This window comes from Lissotriton vulgaris, chromosome 5 (genome assembly GCF_964263255.1).
Source record: "Lissotriton vulgaris chromosome 5, aLisVul1.2, whole genome shotgun sequence".
In the NCBI taxonomy this organism is placed as follows: Eukaryota; Metazoa; Chordata; class Amphibia; order Caudata; family Salamandridae; genus Lissotriton; species Lissotriton vulgaris.
The window spans coordinates 139,208,247-139,236,008 of record NC_141693.1 but is presented as its reverse complement, the minus strand read 5'-3'; positions in this window follow the sequence as shown (position 1 = coordinate 139,236,008).

The window sequence follows — 27,762 nt, the reverse complement described above, 5'->3', positions numbered from 1 at the left end:
CCGAAGGCCGAGAAATATTGCAAGTATGAGATTTTGCTTTTGGCCTGTTTGGGGGTGTTATGCTTCTTGGCGGGTGGGTTGGCGTGTCTTGGGGCATTCCTGGGAAGGTCTAATACCGGGTAGAAGTGGTTGGGACAAAATCCAGGCCGATTTTTTTTTGGCTATTTCTGACATTTTGCTCAATGTAGCGTTTTCGGGGGCCTGTTTGGGGGGCTTCCTGGTGTTTGTGGGTGACTTTCGTGGTCTGGGAGCACTGCTGGGACACTCTAATCTTGATTGCATTTGCTTTTCAGGAAATCCGTCGTGGCAACCCCGACTTATGGCCTAGCTACGCAGCGCGTTTGGACCGAAGGCCGAGAAATATTGCAAGTATGAGATTATGCTTTTGGCCTGTTTGGGGGTGTTATGCTTCTTGGCGGGTGGGTTGGCGTGTCTTGGGGCATTCCTGGGAAGGTCTAATACCGGGTAGAAGTGGTTGGGACAAAATCCTCGCGGAAAAGCCTTTTGGCACTTTTTGTAACTTAGGGTTCGTTAGGGTTAGCCCTAGCAGCAGGATTGCATGTGTTTCGGGGTGTTCTAGATTTTTGCAACTGAGTTCTGGGGTCTTAGAGCACTCGTGAGAATGTGTAATTTTGGTTGCAAGTCATTTGAAGAAAATCCATGGTGGGAAAGGGGGGATTTGGCATAGTTAAAGAAAGCCTTTGCCACTATTCTTAACTTAGGGTTCGTTAGGGTTAGCAGTATTTCTATTGCATGTGTTTGAGTGGGGGGGATTTCGAGTCTTGGAGCGATGCTGGCTATGGCTACTTTTGCTTGGTTGCTTGCAAGTGGTTTGAATGCAATCCACGGTGGGTAAGGGGTAATTAGGAAGGGGGTACTTCGGCCTACTTTTACTTTCAAAGTAAGTTTTGTCACCAGTTTTCTGCTAGGCCTCGTTTTTTGAGATTTGATTGGGGGTCTTCTACATTTTTGCGACTGGCTTTAGTAAGGGTCTGGGTGGGAGCACTGCTAGGAAGATCTAATTTTGTTCTAAAACACAGTTTACAGTACACCTAGCTTGAGGGGCAAGATCCGCTACATTAATTTGCCCATACTTATTTATCCTTCAAAAGGTGACTCAGAGTACGCACTTTCAAAAATATTGTACTGTCTACTAGGAAAATCAAATTGTGACTTTTTGCACTCCACAGCCTACATACCTTATATTTATTTATCAGTGGTGTTGTAATATTATATCACTTCCTGTTTTTCGTTGAATAATTACAGGCCGGGTTTCAGTCTCTGCAATGGGGAAAAAAGGATGGAGTCAGGCTTCACAGTAGCGAGCCACAATTCAGCATCAGGCAGGCAGTGGACAGGGTGTCTTCTGGTGACCAACATCGATGGACGAAGCGTCGGCTGCAATGGAGGAGTGCCGCTAATAGGAGGATTTTTTTTCTGCAGGCAACTTACTTACCACTTCCAACAGGACCACTACAACCACATAGATACAGTATCCCTTGCCTTTTTCTCTGACTGTGACTGCATTTCTTGGATCTCTCTCTGCTTCTAAATTGATCCCTTAACACATCACTTAGTCCACTCCACGGTGGCTTGGATGCCGAGGAGGTAGGCAGCGTGAGCTCGGAGCTCCGCGCCCGATCCCGGAAAATATCCTGAAAATCTGATCGGACCCCGACGTAATTGATATCATCCGACACTGGAAGATACCACGGAGGGTCCGGTGCCCACGGAGGACGACGCCGAGCCATTCCAAGCCAGTTATCCGACTTTGAAAGCTGGACTCAGGCGCGAAGTCTTCGACCTAAAATGGCGGCGGTGGCATGAGACACTAAGACGACGGAGTCGCCGGACCGGAGCCCCACCAAGAGCTGCTACCTCCACGGTTAGGAGGTGTTAGCGGTTGCATCGCACCCCTCCCTGGGTGGTGAAGTGGACCTCGGGCGCACCTCGGGCGGTGGCTGGGATCCGCCCCTTGGTAGCGGCGACGACAGCATGGCTATGGCCCTGTGATGATGGCCCCGGGCCTCTGAGCACGACTGGCGCCATCCGGACTAGCGGCCGATCGGAGACTTTGCTCCCTAGAGACAACCTTGGATCCGGAGTCCTGAGCGGCGCCCCAGTCGCGGGAGGGACAGGCTTTCCCGCTGCGGCTGCAGGGGTCCTCCCTGAGGACGACATCCGGCGACGTGCGGAGTGAGGGCAAGGACAGAGTTGGAGGCCATCGCTCGTGCCGGCCCAGATGGGGAAGCCAAAAGGGAAGGGAGATGGTGCGACCGATACAGAGGCCGCGGAAGGAGCGGATCGAGACCAATCGGCATTACAGCGAATGCAGGACCGTATCCTGGAGGCCATCGCCACCACAAAGGACGCTTTGCAGCAAGATATAGCTCAGGTGGCGACGGGCTTGGGCCTCCTGAAGGCCGACCATGATAAACTTAAGGACAGAGTGAAGTCCGTGGAGATCACGGTTAAGGAATTAGCCCCGGGCCATGCAGCGGTGAAGGCGCAGATGACGGAGGTGATGGACCGCTTGAAGGTGCTGGAACGGAGGGCCGAAGATGCGGAAAACCGGAATAGGCGCAATAACGTACGCCTCGTGGGCCTGCCGGAAAAAATTGAAGGCGACGATATGGTGGGCTACCTCGATAACTGGTTGCGAACGGAGGTGGCACCGGAGGGACTGTCCCCCTTCTTCTCCCTGGAGCGAGCGCATAGGGTTCCGGTGCGCCCGCCGGCCTCGGGTCTCCCTCCTCGCCCAGTGGTGTTCAAGTTGCTCCATTACCGGGACAGAGACTGGCTTTTACAGAGGGCGAGGGAGGCAGGGCCCTTTCAAGTGGACAATAGCAGGGTTACTATGTTCCCGGATTATACGTTTAAAACGCAGCGGCTCAGGGCGAACTTTCTGTCCCTTAAGCGGGAGCTCCGTGATGAAGGCATCAAGTACTCTCTATTGTTCCCAGCGAAGCTGAGAGTGGTGGTGGATGAACAATCACTTTTCTTCACGTCATCTGCGGACGCTTGGGCCTGGTGGGACTCTTATAAGGCGGGAACGGACGGTGCTAAGGCCAGGGAGGAGGAGGCTAAGGTGGCACAACTGATCAGGAAATCCCAACGGATCAGGAGACACCGTAGGAGGACCGGCAAACCTTCGATGTCGCAGACGGAGGCGGAGAGGCAGGCGGCTCTACAGGCGGTAGTGGACTTATCCAGGACCACCAGAAGTCAGTCCGGGAAGGGCACGGACTCAGAGGGCCCGGGCACGGGCTCGGCGACGGGACAATCGGAATTTGGTGGAGCCCGGGGCCCTATTGTGACGCCGCAGACCTCGGAGGAGATACTCGAGACGTGCTGACCTGGACTAGTGGAGTGGACTCGCTGGTTGGGCACCGGGGCACTGGGCCCGTGGCAGTGGAACGCTGTTAATTGAGGTTTTGGGGCGCTATAATGTGGGGATTGTGGGGTGGAGTGCGCGGGGTTGATTTGCTTTGGGGGTCTATCGCATGGAGCCACGCCTTACTGGCCCCTAAGGTCACCGCAGTGGAGACTGCGACCATTACTGCCTTTCTTTGAGGGGTGGTTGGGAGTGTTGGTTTGGATGGGGGTACTTCCAGTTGCGGGGGGTCCTGTCCTGGGGGGGTGGGTGTTGCGAGCAGTTGGGGTTGCTCGGGGGGTAGTTGTTGTTGGAGGGGTTTGGCTTCCTGTTTGGAGAGGGAGGGTGGGTTGGCCCGTGGTCGCGGAACACGTGAGGACATTGTTCTTTATTGTCTGGTCCGGTTGTGCGGGGGGGGATGGCTAGTACCGGGGCATTGAAATGTGTGTCCTGGAATGTGCGGGGTATGCAGTCTATGGCACGCAGGCATATAGTTCAGGCATACCTCAAGCGTAGAGGGGTCCATATAGTGTTCCTGCAAGAAACACATCTTAATAAGCAGGAGGGGGTTGCTCTGCAGAGACGCTGGAGGGGGCAGCTGTTTTATACGACGTTCTCGGCCTTTGCGAGGGGGACACTGATTTGGGTACGGGCGGGGGTCCCCTTCCAGGTAACAAAAACGTTGGTAGACCCGGAGGGCAGGTATGTGGCGGTGGAGGGGAGGCTGAGAGGCAGGGTGATATCTCTCTGCAATGTGTACGCTCCTAATGTAGATCTGCCCGCATTTTTGTCTACAATCTCGGGCAAACTGCCGGGTTATTTGGCAGGGCCGGTCCTTTTGGGGGGGGATTTCAACTCGGTCGAGGATGTGTTGTTGGATAGATCCCATCCCCCACTGCACGCGTCCCCAGTGCATAGAGTCGCCAGGCGCAGGTTGGAATGGCAGGAGAGCTGGGCCCTCACGGATGCCTGGAGGGCGTTACACCCCACCACTAGGGACTACTCCTTTCACTCACACTTGCATGATCTGCACGTGAGGCTAGATGCGTTTCTTTGTTCGCCAGGCGTGCTCCCTGCGGTGGGAGGGGCGGAATACTTGGCCAAGACGATATCGGACCACAACCCATTGTTGATATCACTAAACTGGATGGTGACTGCTAACTGCGTGCCAACATGGCGCCTGCAACCCGACACCCTGGATGATTTGCTGTTCAGGGAGGCTCTGGGGGAACGCATTGAGAGTTACTTTGAGGTGAACAGTGGCACGGCCTCCACGAGGGCGGTAGAGTGGGATGCGTTTAAGGTGGTGGTGCGTGGACACTGTATTGGGCACACAGCTGGGGCCCGCAAGACTTTGCTGGACGACTTAGATAAGGCTGAAACGCGGCTGAGGGAACTGGAGAAGAGGCGCCCGAATCACCCTGAGTTGCAGGAGGAGCTTAGTGGGGCACGGGAGGGGCTGGCTGTAGAGCTGGAACGGCTGCGCAGCTTTGACCATAAGGTGTACATGACGAGGGCGCATGCGGAGGGCGATAAGGCGGGGTCTATGCTGGCATGGCTCGCTAACCCAGTCAGGAGGGGCATGCCGATCATGATGATCCAAGAGATAGGGGAGGAGCCCTGCCACACGCAACCCGGGATCCTGAATAAGTTTTGTACTTATTACGAGGGGCTCTATGAGAGTGGTGAAACAGGAGGGGCGGATGAGCTAGGGGAGTTCTTGGACGGCCTTCAACTGCCAAGAGTGGAGGAATCGGAGGCAGAAGAGCTGGGTCGGCCCATCACTCTTGGAGAGATAGGGTGTGCAGTAAAGCAAATGGCCAGAAACAAGACCCCGGGACTTGACGGACTCCCGATCGAATTCTACAGTAAATATCTAGAGTACCTTGCTCCTCGGCTGCTCGAGGTGTACAATGAAGCGCAGACGAAGGGTCGGCTCCCGGGCTCCATGAGAGAGGCCCTCATGATCCCGCTCTTAAAACCGGGCAGAGAGGGTGCAGCTTTGTCCTCGTACCGTCCGTTGTCCATGTTGACGACGGACTACAAGATCCTGAGTAAAATCCTTGCCAACAGACTGCTGGTGCACATGACGGGCCTTGTTCACAAGGACCAGTGCGGTTTTATTCCAACACGCAACACTACCCACAATATTCGCAGGCTTACGAGACTGATGGGTGCGGACTGGCCGAACGCCGTTTCCCCATTTGTCCTTTCCATTGACATAGAGAAGGCCTTTGACAGCCTTTTTTTTTTAAGGGTGAAAAAAATAAAAAACTTTATTTTTTCAGCAGAATAAACAATACTTTCCCCCCCCAACATTGGCATCAAGGTATAGAAAAAACATGTGTACGCAGTTCACACCCCCAGCACGGCTTCAACAGTTGCAGATAAAACAGGAGATGCAAGAATCAGATCCATTGGGTACAGTGCAAATACAGAAAAACTGACATAAGGAACATGTGCGTAGTCATCAGGGCAGTACCCCAGCCCCTACTCACCCTCCCCATCCCCCGCCACTCCTTCCTCAGGTTCCGATTCCTCGGACGAGAACAATGCAGCACTAGTAGCATCAGAGTCGCTGGCAGTCGACCCCCCCGCACACATCATACGCCATGCAAGTAAGTCCTCCTGTAGCCGCTCATCCCTACGTGTATGTTGCATGTGCGTTTCTTCAGCCAATGTCCATTCCCCCACATCCCGAAGCCATAACGTCATATCTGGCGCCCTTTGTCCCATCCAGGTTATAGCCACCCGCCGTCGAGCCAGGACTAAGAGCAGCTGCAGCATTTTATATGATAGGTTCCTCTTCTTAGGTTTGGGGACTAGGGCTAACAAGCAATGGGTCGGGGACAGGTCAAGACGCAATCCTGTGACTCTCCGGATGTAGGCTACCACAACCCTCCAGAAGTCCCCGACTAGTGGGCACTCCCAAGCTAAGTGGAGAAATCCGGCTCCTACTGAACCACACCGAGGACAGGCATCCGATTTGTCCGGCGCAATGCGGCGCAGAGCAACTGGGGTTACGTAAGTGCGGTGCATGAAATTAAAATGGATTAATTTGAAACGTGCGTTACACGAAACCTTCTTGGTGAGCGTCCCTATCCGCCCCCGCTGTCCTGGGTCCAAGGCAACCCCTAAGTCTGCCTCCCACGCCGCCCAGGACGGAGACACCGGAGGCGGGCCTTTGACAGCCTTGAGTGGGGCTACCTGTATGAGGTGATGCGACGCTTCGGATTGGGGGACGGATACATAAATTGGACCAAGGTCCTTTACACTGATGCGGTAGCGAGAGTCCGGGTGGGTACTCTGATCTCGGGGCAATACCCAGTCAGGCGTGGTACCAGACAGGGATGTTCCCTTTCTCCGCTCCTGTTCGCTTTGGCTATGGAACCCTTCGCTGTGGAGGCCAGGCTGGGCCGCCACTATGCCGGTTTATTATTTAGGGGCAGGCCGCACTTCATTTCCTTGTACGCAGATGACCTGCTGATGTTTCTGGCCGACGCGGGCCCCGAGCTCGAGGGGGCACGGCGGCTACTGGGGCGGTTCGGCCGGTTGTCGGGCCTGAGGGTCAACTGGCCTAAATCCTGCCTGTTCCCCCTGAGATCAGGAGAACCGTGTCCACTCACCGCGCAAGAACTTCGGTGGGAGCCGAGCTGCCTGCATTATTTGGGGGTCTATATTTATCACACCCCGGCTGATTTGCTGGAAGGCAACATCACCCGCTGTATTAATGCCCTACGGGGTCCATGGACTTCTGGTCGACCCTGGCGTTATCCCTGGCTGGTAGGATCTCCCTGCTCAAAATGGTGGCCCTGCCCAGGCTTCTGTATTATTTTAGGACACTCCCGGTGTGGGTCCCGAGCTCTATTTTTAAACGCCTGAGATCTCTGGTCATAGCGTTCTTATGGGGCACGGGAAGGAGGCGCATAGCACTCAACACTCTGCTGCGCCCCAAGGATGAAGGAGGAATGGCGGTGCCGGATTTTGAAGGGTATTACCTGGCTGCGCAGCTGCAGATTTTTACTCAGGAGGTTGCGAGAGTGTATAGAGGCCCTGAGGACGCGAGAGTAGAAGGCACCCCGCGGCATGTCCTGGCGTACATCTCGCTGCACCAGAAGCTCCGGGTGGGAGATCTGACGGTCGAGGAGCAGACGTTCCGACTCTGCTGGAACCGGGCCCATAGGCGGGCGGGAGTCCGCCTTATGTATGCCCCTGAGATTCCGCTGGGTATGGTCACGGCCCTCCCGCATGGAGGTGACTGGTCGCGCTTGCTAGGTTGGGAGGAGGCGGGGATACAAATGTTGGGTGATCTGTACGAGGATGGAGTATTGCTGCCGTTTCAGGATTTGCAAGAGCGTTTTGACCTGCCAAGGGGTGACTACTTGTTGCACGCAGCGGTCACGGGTGCTATGCAAGCCCACTGGGGGGAAGGATTGCAGGAGCCGGGCACCTCCATGGCCTGTCAATACACGATGATGGCTGCGGGGACCTTTAAGGCTGTCACTTGCTTGTACTCTAGGATGCAGCGGGAGGCCTTGCAACCATTGACGGCCCTAAAGGCTAAGTGGGAGCTGGACCTTCAAGTGGAAATACCTGACACGACCTGGGGCCAGTTACTGAGGCGAGCACGGAAGAGCTCGAGAAACGCCAGGTTTCAACTAATCCACTTCTATGTCATCCACAGGGCATACCTCACACCGGGGAAAATACAACAGTATTTTGGGGTAGACAACGCTGCTTGCCCCAGATGTAATACGGTCGGGGCGGATCTGGGTCACATGCCATGGGATTGCCCCGCTCTGGGAGGCTATTGGCAGGAAGTTGGGCGGGCCCTTAACAACGCGACGGACAGAGACATCCAATACACAAAAGCGGTTGGCATCCTCCACTGGTTCCCACACACGCCTAGAAACAAGACCACTAGCAAATTTATAGACTTGGGACTTATACTGGCCAAGCGGGAGATAACGAGGAACTGGAAGTCGAGAGTGGGGCCCACATATAAAAGATGGTATGGGGAATGCCTGAGGTGGGCCGCATGTGAAAGTACCCTGAGGTACCAGGTGGCCTGGAGGATGAATGACGAGAAGGCTCTGGAGAGGGCAACTGCATGGGAAATGATGGTGCAGGCGCTCCGCGATATGGATGATGAGGAGCTTGAGGACGAGGATGAGCTAGATGGGGCATACCCAGTCACTATACAGGAGAGCACACCTTAGCGAATGTCTGTTCCTCCTACAACGCGCCAGACACTCTTACACTGCTGATTCCACGCAGAGCGACCACGGGGGGTGGGAAGGAAGTCGGAATTGGCGGGTTGTTGGGGTACCGAAATAGGGGGAGGGGGAGGGGTGAAAATCACAAAAGCAACCCAGCAATACTTGACTACTGCTACTGTCAGACATTGTAAGATGATACGAGAGACATTTATGGACAAGGCCACCCGCACCAGAGGAAAAGGTGGGCCTCCCGGTTAAAGTCGAACTGGATAATACTACTCTTGTACACAGTGATTTTATATTGATGATTATCTTGTCTGTACATTTATATTGGTGATGCAATAAAAATGATGTTAAAAAAAAAATCACGTAGTCCACTCCACTATCACATCTGCACCACACATAGTCATTTGTAAGTGCTCCTACGTAATTCGCAAGTCGCAGCACGCCCCAGGCCGTAGAGGACTGGGATGGCCCCAATGATGAAGCATGTCACCAAGGGGCAACCCTGGTGAGTGAGGGGACACCTAGAAAACAAGCAATTTCTCCTTTTCTATCTACTATACCTTCCAGACCAACCCCACTGAGTGTTGTTGTGAATGGATTTATAGTGACCAGCAAGGCTCTCGGGTATCTGGATAAGTACAGGGACCTTATGTTGAATATCGTTATCAATAATTCCACACAGGCCCTGTACTGTCGCATTCTTTCTTCCACAGTTGTCGAATGTACTACTTACTTTTCACTGACATGCATGCAGTAGTGCATGCACTTTCAAAGATTGATGGATAGGTTTGTACCCAAAGAATTGTTTATGTTCCATTGTTTGTCTATGCTGTGCTTTTTTTTACAGGGTGTCTTCTGGTGACCAACATCGATGGACGAAGCGTCGGCTGCAATGGAGGAGTGCCGCTAAAAGGAGGATTTTTTTTCTGCAGGCAACTTACTTACCACTTCCAACAGGACCAATACAACCACATAGATACAGTATCCCTTGCCTTTTTCTCTGACTGTGACTGCATTTCTTGGATCTCTCTCTGCTTCTAAATTGATCCCTTAACACATCACTTAGTCCACTCCACTATCACATCTGCACCACACATAGTCATTTGTAAGTGCTCCTACGTAATTCGCAAGTCGCAGCACGCCCCAGGCCGTAGAGGACTGGGATGGCCCCAATGATGAAGCATGTCACCAAGGGGCAACCCTGGTGAGTGAGGGGACACCTAGAAAAAAAGCAATTTCTCCTTTTCTATCTACTATACCTTCCAGACCAACCCCATTGAGTGTTGTTGTGAATGGATTTATAGTGACCAGCAAGGCTCTCGGGTATCTGGCTAAGTACAGAGACCTTATGTTGAATATCGTTATCAATAATTCCACACAGGCCCTGTACTGTCGCATTCTTTCTTCCACAGTTGTCGAATGTACTACTTACTTTTCACTGACATGTATGCAGTAGTGCATGCACTTTCAAAGATTGATGGATAGGTTTGTACCCAAAGATTTGTTTATGTTCACAATTGTTTGTCTATGCTGTGCTATTTTTTCTTGTCTCCCAAAACCTTTCCCAAAAACCCCCGTACCCATCCATTTTTCAAACCCTAACCCTCTTCCCCCGGGCTGTGTGGTTTTGATTGATGTGTGACTAAATGACAGCAATAAATCCACACACTTGCTGGGGAGGATAAGGTGATAGCAACAGGCTGGTGAAGAAATCCGAGGATATAATCTTACTCTGCTTGACAAAGAACCATTGCTAATGTGAAAGAACTTCAACCGAATTAGTAGTTATACTTTACCATTTGTTAGGCTACAATGTGGCACTGTTCTACTGTACTTCTGTCACCTGCTGTATTCTCAGTTGTACCGTTGAATTGCTCAGGAGGACAAACCAGATTTCATTTTCTTTTTTTTCATAGGCATGCAACTGCCACTGTGTCACACCACTAGTACCACCGCTATGAGGAAATTTTATCCGACCAAGATTGCCAACCATATTCGCTGTTTCCCGTGGAGCCAGCCCTGGGTCTAGCCCTACTTTCAAACACAAATTACAGGTAAGATAAGCGTTTGGTGGTTTGGGGGTATAATGGAGTATTAGTACGAGAGACGAGAGACTGAAGGTAGTACTACTAAAGTCCTAGGACTCTTGGATTCACTTCGTCTGTGAGAGGCACTTAGTGTTGAAAACATTTGGGCATTTACACTTAAAGGAAGAAAATGGAACTAAACTTTCAGGAAAACAAAGTCAACGTTAAACCCCCACCCACCAGGCAAGCAGTAAGAAACGGGTATGCTCAGATAAAGTTTGAAAAAGTATATTTATATCCCTAACAAAATAATCTCCCGCAAGACCCTCCCTAACTCCAACGATTGTCCTTCAAAAGTCCCCAAAAACCCAACTCCCAATTCCCACCCCCCAAAAGTCTCTAAAAAAGGGGCAAGGGACACTATGGGTGAATGCTGTCAACTTTTTGGGCCAGGGCATCATGCTCCTGGCGGAGCAAGGCGTGCTCTACGCGGAGCCCCTCCAACTGGTTGGAAAAGTGGTGGAGCTCCTGCTGGAGGCGGGACACCATCAGGGTACTGCGGCGCAGGCGTGCCTTCAATGCCTTGTAGGTGCAACGGCTGTGAGAGGAAGCTGTAGCTGTTGTCCTTGCTACTCGGCGGTGGCGTTTGGCTTTGGCAGCCTGGCTCAGTCTGGGTGGACCACTGTGCTGGGTGGCACTGGCAGCCCGTGGGGGAACGGAGGCCGATGCAGACGACGTAGTTGTTGTGGTCGACTGCACACTTTCTTCGTCCTCCAGGGCCACCAGCCGCCGATATTCGGCCACAGTGGCATCGATCCTCCGTTGCCGGGCCGCTCTAGCCAGCTCCTTCCTCCTTGTTCGTTTGGAAGGAGAACCTATATGAAGAAAGAAAGAGATAGTCTGTAACCAATGCTCCTTAAGATTAACTCAATCATTCAGCAGAAATTTGTGTTGCACTACAACTAGCAACTTGCAAACGCATTACATAACTATTGAGGCCAGTATCTATCTAACCTCACACTTCTTCATCCTTGCTCTAACATTAGTGGGAGTTTAAGGAACAAATTCTACGAGCACTATGGACTTCCATTGGAGTCGACTATGAAAGTACACCAGTCTTATTCTTCTTCTTGTCTCTTGTTTTGGAAAATTGGTACGTTATCTTCTGCAAGCCGGCATAATGCCAGCGCAGTAAACTTGCACCCGAGAAAAAGAGACGCACGCCATGAGCTGTGACCTAGACTTGCGTTGCGTTACTGTACCCGTCCAGTACATGCAGGTGGTGAAGCTCTTACTTTTCTATTACGGGTGGCACTGAGAATACTCTGTTACAACTCAAGGGCTACTGCTTAATTAATTTAACTTTCACCCTACAGTGGAAATGAGTACTAGAAATGGAAAATTGAAGAAGATAAATAATCTGATTATCTATCACTTCACATGGGATGTTTTTGCTTATATATGGGATGACTTTAGGTGCTTTGCTTTTTATTGAGTGACCAGTGATACATCCACACATGAATGACTGAGTACTACTAAACTTATTAAGAGAGGTAGGGAGTGGCCACCGTAATAACCGGATCTATGCAGTGCTTGCAATACAAACTACTGCTACTATTGATGGTAGTATTTGGACAAAATTAAAAGTTCTTTTCCTTGCCTTTCCTACACTGGAACGGACGTGCGGGTGCAGTGTTACATGCTCTTCAAAGTTACACTTAGTTCATCCACTGACCGTCTACTCTCTCTAGATCATGGGTACTCACAAACTTTCTCTCAGGGGCTACATTTACAGTGTAGTTTGGGGCCGAGGGCCGCACTGGTGGGGGCCGAGTCAGAGGGGGCGGGGCTAAAGCAAAACGATAACTTGTGACCATGAGGTTGCACACAGGTCCCTGCAGCAGATGCCCTCACCCACTGAGCCACCAGACCCAGCATTTACATACATCTCTCTCCCTCCTGCTCTCCCTCCTGCCCTCCCTCTCCATCTCTCTCTCCCTTCTGCCCTCCCTCTACCTCCCCCTCTGTCATCTCACTGTGTGTGTGTCTATCTGTGTCAGCTTTCAGCCCGGGTTGAGACCGCTTCCTCAACGCGCACACACAGACAACAACACCAAAGTACTTAACAGGTCTTTAAAAGACCATTAACATATTATTGAGGCTTTGTTTGTTGTAGCGCCCCTGCTTCTCCACCCTGACAATCACTGCTTGCCCGGCCCCACAGAGGCTTTGTTCTATTTCACCTCTTTGTGGCCTTGCATCTCCACTCTGCTCTGTGGGGGCCGGGGGAGCAGTGATTGTCAGAGTGGAGATGCAGGGGCGCTAACAGGTGAAATACAAAAAAGCCTCTGCTCTGTGGGGGCCGGGGGAGCAGTGATTGTCTGCAAGGTCTGCGCACCGCCAAGGAAGGCTTGCCAGGCCACCACCGGCCCGCGGGCCGTACTATGAGTACCCCTGCTCTAGATACACATATGCTATCTAAGAGTCAGATAGTAGCATGATCCACGTATATGGACACATACAGTTTCTGTGTCACCCACCCAGGCTGTTGTCCTTCCACCCATCATTGCTTCATCATTCACCCAGCCATGCATCTCATATTCTTGCCTTCCCAGCTAGTCTTCAATCTCAATAAGTAAGGAATATATAAGAGCTTACCTCTGGCCGCCACCACCACCGTCTCAACTCTCACAGCCGCCGCCTCCTCCCCTGAAGAATCGTCCTCCGCCTCCGTGTCGAGCACCACCACCTCCACACTGGCCCCGCCACCAGATGTTCCACCTACAAAGTACATTTAAGAATGTTAGAATAAAGCACTCACTAGTCTTTGGTCTAGGAATGAAGACATGTGAAAACAATGTAATTTGTGACTGTCTACGTTAAAGTTAAAAAAAAGTCCCTTTTTCCAGGGAAGGTTGTCTTGCTGCACTTTTTGGCACAACTGATGAAGGCTGTTTTTTTAACACGCACCATTTTTCTCCACACAGACAGAAGATGGACTTCTAACAACAAGATCAAGTTGAAACCAGGTGAGAGCTCGGCTCGACCACAAGAAATGTTTTCAATTAATCGTCAGCACTAACCACTTTTCCATTATCAGTTAAACGTTTAGTTTTATTATGACTTCATTTTAATAAATGTGTTTACTTTTAATAAAGCTTTTAAACTTAAATACAATCTGTGTATTTTGGTCCAGACTAGAGTGACTGAGCGAACGGTTTTGCAATTTTTGCAAGCATGAGTCCAGATAGAACACTTCAAAAGACATTATGGACAATCCCAGAGGACTGCACTAAGTTGATAGAGCTATTGCTGACTAGAATCATGGGAGTTTCGCCAACCGTGCAATCTTAGTTAGCTACACAGACAGACTAATAAGAATAATCTAGTAATACCACAGGGAGTCATAGTAGAGGCAGGATAAGAATTTAGATACAGTCTACAAGAAGAGCAAAGACAATTTTGAAAAAAGTCAAATGAGGAATGCTAGGAAAAATAGGTACTAGTCTAAAATGAAAACTTACTGGGGCCAGCAGAGGAGCCCTCGCCTGCCCGATCCTGGCCCTGTTGAACAGCATCCGCCGCCTGCTGCTCCTGTGTCCTCCTCTCGCCCCTGGGGGGAGCTGACGTACAACATGAAAGAAAGAACAGAAAACATGGATGATTGTTGCTTGTCAATGTCAACCAAATCAAACATTTCAAAAGAACAATAACAAAATATTTCCGCGAAATTATATTGATTAGGGTTAGTTTTCATTTATTTGCGGACCTGTGACTTCGAAAGTCACGTAACTCACTAAACAAAGTACTGAAACGTTCACCTAGGACTGGCAGGCAGCAGTCCGCAGGCAAGACGCAAAGTGACAGACAAACTCCATTGTGATTTCAGTCAGATCAGTGACAACACTAACAGTTGCCTGCTACATTACCAGTCATTTAAATAGTCAAACTATCAATCCACCGCCACTATTTTTCTTATTGTCAGGGGTACAAAGGAAGGGGCAGATTTAAGCCCCTTGCGGCTCTTTTGCGCCGTTCTTGCGTGACTTTTGTGACGCAGCAGCTAAACAAAAAAGGGCGCCATGGTGCGGCGTATAATATTATAACAACCTGACGCATTTGGGAGATGCATCCCGTTATAAAGCCCTGCGCCATCAGGGGGCGTTCCGGCGCAAGGGAGGGCATTCCTGCGCTGGAACACATCCTAATAGTGGCTGAGGGAAATCTACAAAATTTCAATCAGTCACCTTTAGGACAATGATGCGTCACACAAACCCTGCACCTGCTTGAAGCAGACGTATGGCTTGACCCAGCATTGGGGAGATAGGGTACCCCAGAGCATTGCTGGAGCTGCGCCATCGTTGCGACGCAACTCCAGCAGTAAAGCTACGGTGACGTTTTGGGCCCATGGTGCGCCGCATTGCAAATACGGCGCACCATGTTTGGTGGTGGTAGCGGGCCGCAAAATTAATGGCGCATCCCTGCTACTTTGCAGGGATGCGACGGTAATGGCAATTCTGCCCCTTAGGGGCATACTTACTTACGCGTTCTGGCGCATCTCCAGAGATGCGCCAGATCAAATGCGTCACGCAAAACTACCCTTGAGACACGGCAGATGCGCCTCATTTACAATGCGGCGCACCCTGGCGCAAGGGTAGGCACTTGCGTGACGCATCTCGTCACGTAAGAGCGGCGCATCGCTGGAGTCACGTCGCCAACGCAATGCAACTCCAGTAATGCTCAGGGCCACCCAATACTTAACATGCTGTGTCAGTCCTTTCGCCTGCTTCGAGCAGACATAAGGAATTGAATTGACGTAGCAGCGTCGCAGAAGTGCCTGCGTTAAATCTTGTAGGTTTCACGCAGGCAATTTTGCGAGGCGCACAGCCGCCGGACCGCCCACCCTGCGTACTAGGAACGCACCCATTGTGGTGCAGGCCCATGGCTTTATAACGTGACGCATCTCCCTAGATGCCTCATGTCGTAAATGACTCGCAGGGATGCGGCACGTTTATGTTATGTTATGTTATAGAGCTTTTATATAGCGTGCAGCTACTCACAGGGAGTGTCCCGACGCTTTCCACCCTCAACTCACATTGAAATAACACAACACAGCTAAAAACAGGCAACAGAACGAAACAGAAAAGACGATGGGCAGAAAAACAGACTAAGAGTTAAAAAGCCAGGTCTTCAGGCCCCTCCTAAACTGGAGTAAATTAACAGTACTCCGCAGAGAGAATGGAAGCTGATTCCAAAGCTGGGGGGCTCTGCAACCAAAAGACCGCCCTCCCGCACGGGCCTTCCTCACCCGTGGAACCACTGCTCTGCAAAGAGCTTCCGAACGGAGGGAACGAGCTGGACGATAAAAAGTCAGTCTCCTCTGCAGATATCCCGCTCCTGAACCATGCAGAGCTTTGTACATCAGGGTCAAGGATTTAAACTGGATCCTCTTCCTAATGGGGAGCCAATGGAGCGACTGAGCAACCCAGACGCTAGAGCTCGTCTCCCTAGACCAAAGATCGCCCGGGCAGCAGAGTTCTGCACCACCTGAAGGCGCTGGACCAGATAATCGGGAAGGCCAAGAAAAAGAGCATTGGCATAATCTAGCCTCGAACCGACTAGAGCCTGCACTGTAATCCTCCTATGCTCCTCAGATAACAAAGGCAAAAATTTGCGGAGCATTTTCAATGATCCGTAGCAGGTGCCGGCCAGGCCAAGGATGTGAGTGCGGAGCGACAGCTGATTGTCTAGCTTGACGCCCAGGTTTTTGGCCACCACTGAGGACTGTACAGGAGGACTCATGTCGGACGGCCACCAATGCTGCCACTCAGGATCGGCAACGCAACCAAAAAATAGAATCTCAGACTTTCCCGAGTTGGCCCTCAGACTGTTCCGCTGGAACCAGTCGAAGACCAGCGCAAGGCAGTCCCGGATTCTCTCTCCCACAAACTCTTGATCTTTCCCGCATGTGAAGAGGAGTTGCGTGTCGTCGGCATAAGAGACGATCTGGGCCCCATACGCCTCTACCAAGGCCGCCAGAGGGGACATAAAGATGTTAAATAATGTGGGGCTCAACACAGAACCCTGTGGAACCCCAACTCCCAATGGCGGCATCTCGGCGGAGCTCTGGGAAACCCAGACCGTCTGGCGGCGGCCTTCCAGGAAAGAAGTAAACCACCTCAGCACCGTCCCCCTCAGGCCGATGTCATAAAGCCTGGTTAGAAGCGTCTTGTGGGGGACGGTGTCGAAAGCCGCAGAGAGATCTAACATGACCAACATGGCCCTGCCGCCGGCATCAAGAGTCTCCCTGATGATCTCGGTCACCTCAATCAGAGCTGTTTCCGTACTAAAATTAGGTCGGAAGCCCGATTGAGATGGATGGAGCAGATTATTGGCTTCCAAAAAACTAGAAAGAGCGCCATGAGCATGTTTTTCCGTGAGCTTCGCTAGTGCTGGTAACAGCGAGATAGGCCTGTAGTTCGCCAGGACTTCGGTGTCAAGGCCCGTTTTTTTTAGGAGGGGGATCACCATCGCTCTTTTCCAAGAGCTAGGGACCCGCCCCTCCCTCAGGGAGGCATTGAGGATAGGGTTGACTAAAGGGTTCACCACTGCCGCCATCCCGGCTAAAAATTTGGCGGGGCAGGGGTCGAGTGGCGAGCCAGATTTGAGGTTGGCCAACAGCATAAGAGAGGCCTCGCTGGTAACAGTGGGGAAGTCGGACAGCACTGCCGCCGAAGTCTGCGGCAGTCCAGAGTCCAGCTTCACACCACTTCCTCCATCCGGTTCCTCCACGAAGGTGGCCTGAATGGCCTTGATCTTATTTGTGAAGAAACCAGCGAGATCGCAGACCCAAGCATCCGCCGAAGCTGGGGGGGGCGGATGGGAGCTGGGGATCGTAAACTCCTTCACAATATTAAAGATCTCCTTGCAGGAGTTCGCAGATGCCTCTATCCTCCTAGCCAGATAAACCCTCTTGGCACCGAGAATGTCCCGATGGTAAGCCTTCAACACCGCCTTGTAGGCAAGTTTAGCCTCCCCATCGTACGCAAGGCGCCAGGCCCTCTCGGCCACCTTGCACTGCCTACGAGCTACACGGAGCGCCTCCGTAAACCACGTTTACGCCGCTGTTGCGTCACGCAAGGCAACGTAAACGTGGCGCAAGGGGCTTGTAAATGTAATCTGCCCCCTAGTGTCTAGCATTACGCAGTTCTGTAAAGTACACTCATACATAATAGTTACTCAGGCCAATGAGACCACGAAATAGAAAACAAATAAGCATAGTAGCAACGCCACTGAGAAGGAGAGCAGTGCACCTGAAATGCACAGAAGATTTTGAAATATAATTTAACTACAATGTAATCGTCATCAGCGGCATTATTGGCTTGCTCCATGTAAAAAACAAATATTTGCAATACAACAACACAGAGCAGGAGAAAACATCATAGTAGTGAGTGATTAAATGGCTACTACTACTCACCAAGCCCGGGGATCTCCAAGCCGAGCTGGTCCAGCAGGTCGCGCTCGCGGTCCAGGAGGTCCGTCCAGCGATGGGTGACCTGGCTGTAGGTGAGCTGGACCCCGTAGAGGTGGGATATGGCCCAGCACACCTTCTCCCACCGCTTCCGGCGCTCCCGCATGTTGTAGCCACCGGCCGCGATCCTGCCGCCTCCCGCGATGGTCCTGGGCAGGCGGCGCTGGACGAAGTAGACCAGCGTGCCCACTTCCTCCGGGCTGAATATCTCCCGTCGCGTCACCTGCTCCCCCCTCAATCTCCCGCATGCTGTCCTGGCACTGGGTCCAGCACTACTCCCCGCCGCCGCTGCGGCCCTCAAGTGCCTGGGCAGCTTCACGGCGCCTGGCTTGACCATGGTCTGGGCAGGTAAGGTAGGAAGAAGTAGAAAATTAAGAAAGAATAGGATAGGGAACAAGAAAAGAAAAGAGTTTAAAAAAGTAGTTTAAAAGTAAAGAAAAATAGCAGAAAAGACAAAAATATACAGCTAGGAAAAGAGAGGGATAGATAAGAAGCAAAATCGTAAAAAAAAAACTGAAAACAAGCAAAGGATGGCAAAGATACCAAGAGGATTAAACACCATGCCCAGACACAGGAAATGAATGAAAAACAAGATGGCCGGCGCCCGTTCACGAGCGCAAAATTAAGTTCGCGCGAGATTTTCCTTGCGATCTCGTGCGAACCTCTAGATTTCCCGCGCGATCTCGTGTGAACCTCTACTCGCAATGCGCTTACTGCGCGAGATTATACATAGCGGGCGGAAACGGAAATACGTCACGCAAACAAAATGGCCGCGCCCGTACTCGACCTTGGGGTAAATTTGCGTGTTGCGCTGCAAGCGGCTCGCGAATACTGCAAAAAAACTCGCGAAACAACAAGCCGTAAAAAAATAAAATGCTCATTCGCACGAATTGGCGGCTTCCGCGGTCAGTTTCGCACGACGCCGCGCCCCGCGAATAGCGCGAAAAAACCGAAAAACGATTTCAGCAAAAGCAAAAGCAATGAGCAGGTGCAAAAGGTCAACCTCATGATTTGTAACGATTCTCTGTAGTGCTTCCTGAGGGGGCCCTCCAGAATTCGGTTGCCTGCTTGCAACTATTGTGTGACCCTGCTCTGACCTTAACTGTATGCCACAAAGGTCCTGATTTACAGCTAAAGGAGCAGACAAGCAGGTGCCAGGCTGGAACTTGAAATTCTTTCAGTGACACATTAACTAGCCCCTAATTCATTATTGTCAGTTGGGGCAGGGCAGGTGTTGTTAATAAACTAACCCCAAATTAATTCATGTCAGTTCAAGCAGGGCAGGTGGGCTTGCTTCCCCCCCCCCCATCTTCTACAGTGATGATGAACCAGAGGGTGGCATTGATGTAACAGAGGGTGGCATGGGTCAAAGAGAGGGTGCCAGTCGTGAAACAGAGGGTGCTGGGAGGCTGTGATGATGAACCAGACGTAGAAACAACATAGTCGCGACCGTTGCGAGCCGACAAGTAAGTTCGCAATTGCGAACTAGTACCAAATCCTCGAGAACTGGTAGAAACACTTGCGAACACAAAAAAAAAAATCCGCAAATTCGCGAGAATTCGCGGATTTTGCGGATTGCCAATTCGCAAATCCGCAAAATTCGCGAACGCGAGATTCGCAAAATTCGCCCATGCTTAATCAAAGTATTTTTCCCCTTCTTTGCCTACGAGCACAAGTACTTGCCTTCACTTGTATCATTTTGAAAATTCAATTTTGTTGGAGACTGCTTACCTTCAGGAGTTCCCAATTTTCGTAAGGAGAAATACTTTTATGCATGTGTCAGCTTTGGTTTATGCATGCTCAGGGGCTTTCTAAGTGGGGTGGGTTTTTCACATTTCTCTCTCGTTTGTTTTTTATACAGGGATTGAAAGCTTCTTCCCAGTGGTAGCAGTCCCCCAAGAAGAATGAGCTGCGCTGGGCTATTCTTGGAGTTGTTTTTTTCCTTTATCCCACCCTCTCCCTTTGCTTCTGGTGGTTATTCACTGTATGTACATAGGTGGTAGCCACCAGGGCAGAGATAGGGGATTGGGCTTATCTTCACTCCTGCAGTGTGTGTTGATATCTAGTGGTATCAGGAGAGAACCCAAGCCCACGTATAGAGACACTGCCCGAGTGAAGATGGATGAAGATGGAAATAGAGTAGGTGATGAGGGAGTCCCTTCTGTGCAGGATTTAATGGGTGCTATTACATCCCTACAAACTGAGGTTCAAGGTTTAAGGCAAGAAAACCATGGTCTGCGTCAGGAATTAAGTACACTCAAGGTCCGGGAACGGAAGTGGGGTGAAGGCAGAACTTCCTTTTTGAAGGGACAGGGTCGTATAGTTCAACCTGCTACATTCCAGTTTGACAGGACTTCAGGTCAGGGGGCTAGTGGGGGGACTCCCCTAACAGTGACAGTTACTACTCCCACTTCTGTTCCATTGGCTGTACCAGAACGATTTTCAGGTGACTGCAATAAATATAGCGTCTTTATGAACCAATGTCACTTACATTTTATGTGCCGTCCTATGGCTTTTCCTGATGATTTTGCCAAGCTGGAAATTATTATTTCATATTTGGCAGGAACGACTGCACTATGGACTGTCCCGTTGGTGGATAGTGACGATCCGGTTTTGTATAATTATGTGGCATTTAAGGAGCCAATGCATTTTTTTTTTGCCAAGCATGCTTTTATGCAGGCTAGTGATGCCGAATTGTTGAAGTTGAGGCAGGGTAAACAAGATTTATTGACTTATGTCTCCTCCTTTAACTGTTTAGTGTCAGAAACGCAGTGGTCAATGGCAAAGAGAACCTCTTTGTTTTATCAGGGGTTAAGTGATGACCTAAAAGATATTGTGTACCAGGTGGTAGATCCTCTGGAGGAATGTGCAGCTTTCATTGACTTGTTGGTTAAATTGAACCATCGGTTATCTGAGAGGCGCGTGGGGAGAGGAATCGGTTTCAGGCCTCTTGTGTTATAAGTATAAAGAATGAGAGCATGGGGTCTGTAGAGGTAAAACAAGGACCTGAACCTATGGAGATAGGTGGAGTCAGAGGTCCTTTGTCAAGTGAAGAGAAAGGGAGACGTCAAGCACAAAATTTGTGTTTGTATTTGGGAGAGGTGGACATTTTGCATGTGAATGTCCAGTGAAACCCTCTAGTGTACCCGCAAGAAAGGATGTAGCTTGTGTAGGAAGACAAGACAGTGTACAGTCCAAGACAAGTGAAGTGCTTTACGGTAAATCCTATATGATACCTGGTTCGGTGCAGAGATTTCTGTGTCATTTTACCATCTCGGTCTGTTTGGTGGTGTCTAATAGTGGGCGTTCTACTTTGTCTGTGCTATTGGATTCTGGGGTCACTGGGAACTTTATGGACATCAAACTTGCAGAACAACTATGTGTTCCTTGTGTGTTTAAGGAGCAACCGGAGCCCGTAAGAGCTATAGATGGAACTGAGTTGTCCTCTGGTTCCATAACGCATCAGACAGAACCTTTGTGTCTCTTGTGTGATAACGGTCATTCTGAAACTATATGTTTTTATCTTATAGATGCACCCTCTTTTGGTATTGTACTTGGTGTGCCGTGGCTGTAGACGCATAACCCCAAGATAGACTGGGAATGACGGACGGTGACTTAGGGTTCAGGCTACTGTATACAGTGTTGTTATCAGGTGGCAACACATTGGGTAATGCCATTGACTTGTGCAGTTGGGGACAGTGGCATGGTGGGTGAGATTCCAGCACTGTACGTGGAGTTTAGTGAGGTGTTTGATGAAATCCAGGCAAAGGTTCTTCCGCCTCACCGTTCATTTGATTGTTGGATCGATCCGGTGCCAGGTGCTACCTTACCTTGTAGCCGCATTTATGCATTGTCAGAACCTGAGGAGTGGTATCTTAGGGAGTATTTGGATATGATGTTGGAATATGGTTATATTCGACCTTCTTCCTCTCCTGTTTCCTCGGCTATCTTTTTCATACCAAAGAAGGAGGGCAGTCTTCGTGCCTGTGTGGATTACAGGGCTCTAAACAAGGTTACAATAAAGAATAAATACCCTTTACCATTGATACTTGTGTTGTTAGTCCAATTGAAGCATGCAACAGTTTTTACAAAAACTGGATTTGAGAGGTGCATACCATCTCATTCGTGTCCGTGAAGGGGACGAATGGAAAACCGCTTTTCGTACAAAGTTTGGTTTATTTGAATATTTAGTTATGCCTTTTGGTTTATGTAACGCCCCTGCTGTTTTTCAGTTTTTTATTAATGAGGTGTTGAGTGAGTTTTTGGATGTGAGTGTGATCGTGTATATCGATGATATATTGATTTTCCCAAGATCATCTATCGATCACAAGATACATGTCTCACAGGTTTTGGGGAAACTTAAGGAATTTCATCTGTTTGTGAATTTGAAGAAGTGTAAGTTCAATACATCTTGTGTTGGGTTTTTGGGGTTTGTCATTTCTGAGAATGGCATTAGAATAGATCCACAGAAGATAGAGGCTATAGTCACCTGGCCCTCCCCTACTTGTGTGAAGGATGTACAGGTCCTTCTTGGATTTGCCAATTTCTATCGCCGGTTTATTTCACACTTCTCAGACATTGTACAACCTATAACTGCTTTATTGAAAAAAGGAGTGTTGTTTGTTTGGTCTCCTAGTGCACAAACAGCTTTGGAGTTATTGATTCACCAGTTTACCTTAGCCCCTGTTCTTATCCATCTGATCCTGCTCTACCCTTTTATGTGGAGGCTGATGCCTCTTTGTGCGCTGTAGGTGGTGTTCTTTTACAAAGAGATGTGGAGACAGGTTTCATGCATCCTATTGCTTTTTTCTCTAAGACTCTGTTACCAGCAGAATGCAATTATACTGTGGCAGAGAGGAGTTGTTGGCCATTAAGATGCCATTCGAAAAATGGAGACATCATTTATGGGGGGCTAGACACCCTATCATCAGGCACGGGCCGTGCCAGGCGTTAGACTGGGGCGGTGACGTCAGGCAGTGGAGGGTCAGGGTGGGGGGATGTAAAATACAGGATAAGGACCCTTAGAGGTAAGTATCGAAATAAAAAAAAAGAATTTTGTTGCCCACGCTGCATCACATTTGGCGATGCAGAGTGGGCAATGAAATTTGTTTTATATATTTTTTTTGATACTTACCTCTAATGGTCCTTATCCCGTATTTTACATCCCCCCACCCTGACCCTCCCCTGCCTGTCCTCACCATCCCAGTGTAACGCCCGGCACGGCCCGTGCCTGCCTATCATGATCTATATGGATCATAAGAACCTGGAATTCTTTCGTTCAGCAAGAGCTCTTACTCCAAGACAAATCTGGTGGGTGCTTTTCTTAAATGAGTATGATTTCATTATTACGTATAGGCCCACTGCTCAACAGTTTAAGTCTGATGCATTGTCTCGCATACATGTAAACCAGATGGATGACATGTGGAATTGTTTGGGGATAAAGCCAGTAACTGCGGGTGAAAAGATAGTGGGTGTGTGTCAGCAAATGCCTTTATGGTTAAGATAAAAGATCAGATAGTGAATGTAGACCTCACCCCTTGATTGACAAACCCTCTTTTCTCTATGGAGGGAGGAGTGTTGTATCATGATGATAAACTATTCATCCCACCAGAGTTAAGGATGCAGGTACTTACCTGGTGTCATTCCTCTTCATTGGTTGGTCATCCAGGAATAAATAAAAACCAAGGAGTTTTGTTTAAGCTGGTTCTGGTGGGAAACTGTGGGGCATGATGTTCAAGTTTCTGTGGCCTCTTGCCCTATTTGCCCCATTAGTAAACCTACGCATACACGTTTATCAGGGTTATTGCATCCTCTACCTATTCCTCCAGCACCATGGCATATGATTAGTATGGATTTTGTCACCGACCTTCCTCTTGAGTCAGGATATACAGCAATTCTGGTGGTAGTGGATTTGTTTATGAAGGCTGCACATTTTATCCCATTACCAAAGGTGCCTACAGCTCAGGAGTTGGCAGTAATATTTGTGAATAATGTGGGACGGTTACATGGTCTACCATCTGCTATTGTGACGGACAGAGGAGCTCAATTTGTGCCGCATTTCGGGACAGAATTGTGTTCCTCTTTGAAAATGGGAGTGCGTCTGTTATCCCCTTACCATCCTCAGATGGAGCGAACTATTCCGCCCATGGAATAGTATCTTTGTTGCTTGCTGACCACTTTGACATGTACTTGGGTAACGGCTCTCCCTTTGGCGGAATTTGCCTATAATAACAGTGTTCATACTGCCTTGGGGATGACCCCTTTCTTTTGTTTTATGGGTTTCCATCCCAAAGCCATCCCTATACAACCTACAGGGCGGGTGCCTGCATAAGCCAACTTAAGTCTATCCTTGGTTCATATTTTGGAGAAAGCACAAGAACAGTTACGGGTTACCAAACTTAGCATGAAGAAGCAGGCTGAAAGGCAGAGGGTTGCCGCTCCTTCTTATGCAGTAGGAGATCAGGTGTGGTTGGCAACAAAGAACTTGCATTTGGGTGGCTCACTGAAGTTACAGCCACAATATGTGGGTCCCTTTTGCATCCTTAGAGTAGTGAATCCTGTGGCTATGAAATTGGAGTTGCCAGGGACTTATCGCATTCATCCTGTTTTTCACACATACCCAGACTACGCAGGAGATGCCACACCCTCCTCCGGTGTTAATGGATGGGTCTGAAGAATTTGAGGTTCATATAATTTTGGATTCCAGATGGAGGAGAGTGAGGTTGTACTATTTCTTCTAGATTGGAAAGGATACCCCCCTGAGGATCGCACCTGGAAACCGGCAGGTGAGGTACATGCTCCCCGTTTGGTGCGATTGTTCCACATCTTTCTTTATCATCTTTATTTCGACAACATTTGTCATAAAAGAAGTCACATTACATTCCACAATATAAAATAGCACAATTCAATTCAATTCATTGGATTAAAAACATCAATCAGGGCATATCCATTTAGCTTTATCAGCACTGTGAAGTACAAAATCCATAAAAGAAACATTTAAAAACATGATCGTCACAGCACCCCGCCATTACTATGGAAATTCATTGAACTCTCTAAGGCTAAATGTATGTATCTGCCTTCTCCCACTGGGCTAAACCTTCAGATAGTTCCATCTCTTATTCCACATGGCAGCTAAGAATTTTGTTATAGCAAAAATGATTATTGGAGAGAGGTCAGTTTTTAATATCCGGAATGATTCAGAGCACTGTCTGATCCCCAAATTTTTACAGATTGGAACTATCCACCTTTTCCTTGGGATCTGATACCCAGGGCAGAAAAAGACTACATGCAATTCATTTTCTGCATCCGCAGAACAGCCTGGACAGTTCTATGGGGTAGGTGGGCACCATTTACTTGTAAGGGATCTAATTGGCAGAGAGCCGTGTCTCCACTGGAGATACAGCTTCCTATAGCCTGGAGGGCTGATATCATTCAGAACAGTCTCCAATTTATAGTAGTCTTTCATGATTAGGAATGTGTTAGATAAAGGTTCTGTTTGGGCATTCGTTAAGCGGGCAGATAAATTATATTCAAAATACAGATTAGCCAGCTGCTTGCGTGATATACTTGTACATGCTTGCTCCGGGTTACTCCACATAAGAGGGAGGCTCAGCCTCTCAAATTCCTGTCTTATGTATTTTAACCAGGAGAGCTTCCACACATTAGGCATTTTTAAAACCTCCATTAGCTCTTGCCTGTAATTATTGAGTTCTGGAGTGACCCAGAGTCACCTCCAGAAGGTTAGGGGTTTAAGGCCCAATTCCTCATTTAGAGGTCTAAGGCCCAAATCGAGCCTTAGGGGCAGCAGTGGCGTACTTGATGACAGTGATACCAACTGCCTGAGGAACTTATTTTCCGCGGTAACCATCGCAGGTGCACAATTGTGGCCCCACAATTACCCGCCGTAAATTATCGCCCCTTGTGCCTGCAGTTTATAGATCTCTAAAGGTGGTCCAATTGGCTTAACTGTAGCTTTACTTAAAAGTTTGAGCATGCCCCCTGCCTTTTGAGGGAGCTTTAACTGAGATTTTATTTGATGTTGAGTCCAGGTCATGCTTTCATTGAGAGTAAGACCCAAGTACTCAAACGTCTGCACTCTTTCGAGCCTGACACCTCCAATCACAGGACTTGGGCGCGTTATTTTCTGGGGATTAAAAATCATACATTTCGTTTTGGAAGTGTTTATTTCCAACCCCCGATCGTAACAGAAGTTGACAAAACCGTCCAGGACTCTCTGAATACCCATGGGAGTCTTCGAGAGCAGTAGGGTATCATCCCCGAACCTGATCGCGGAGACCCCAACCCCAGCAAGCCCTGGAGCGTCTCTGTTGGGGACCGCATTCAGGTGGGCAATTACCCCGTTGACGTAGAGGCAAAACAGGGTGAGCGCCAAGACGCACCCCTGCCTCACCCCTCTGCCAACAGGGAAGCTAGATGACAATTTACCTTCTCTCCCACACCTGACCTGCGCGAAATTGTCCGTGTGGAGTCGGATTATATTGTGCAAAAGAGGGGCAGGAATGCCCATGTCTGAAAGCACACTCCACAGTTTCCTGCGTGGGACCAAATCGAAGGCCGCACGGAGGTCCACAAAAACAGTATAAAGTGATCCGTCCTTGATTTTAACAGTTTTCCAAAAAAGCATAGTTAGTCGGAAAATCTGGTCCGTGGTCGAGACGTTCTTTCTGAAACCAGCCTGGTATAGGCTTGAAATTTCAAGCTCCTCGATCCAGCCCCCAAGGCGGTCTAGGATCAGCCTCGCGAAAAGTTTCTGTGAAACATCTATTAGGCTGATCGGCCTGTAGTTGACTGGAAGCAGAGGTGATCCCTTCTTGTAGATAGGGACTATCTCTGCTCCCAGCCAAGTACTTGGGACCGCCATACCCCCTAAAATAGCATTAAAAACCAGCATCAAATAAGGTGCCCATATCCCAGGTTCATGGTTAAAAAGATCACCAGGGACCTTATCCAGCCCCGGGGCTTTACCAGCAGGGAGTCTAGCAATAGCATTCATGACCTCCACCTCAGTGAACTCGTGCTCAGATGTATCGGGGACAGAGATAGGTTCTTTGTCACATATGGGCAAATTCCCAGTTGAATTATCCCCCCGGTACAGGGTATGGAAGTGATCTTCCCACACCTCAGGAGCGATGTTAGGTGCTACTGCCAACTCGGGTTCGCCTGAACCTGTACTTATAATTTGCCAAAACTTGCGAGCATCCTTCACTGCTAGGGCAGAGGTTAAGTTTGCCCAGTTTTCATTCCCCCTCTCAATCTTAGCATGAAGGACTAGTTGCCGATATGTTTTCCTCTTGAGTTTTATGCGTGCCCTGTCGTTGTTTTGTTTCACTGCCTCAACGAGTTCTCTTTTCGCCAGTCTACAGGCCCTGTTATACCAGCTGGGCTTGCTACCTGCCCTACTCCCTCTGTGATCAGGGGGGTTTAAGATTTCAGCCAGGCTAGCAAGTAGTTCCCTATTAAGTTCTGCCAGCCTAAGGTGAGTTTCATACGAAGGGTGTTGCACCTTTAGGGTGGCGACAACCTCAAGTGCTGGGACAAGCCGAGCATATAGCTCCGCCACTTGATCTGGGTGAGTGACCAACTTGT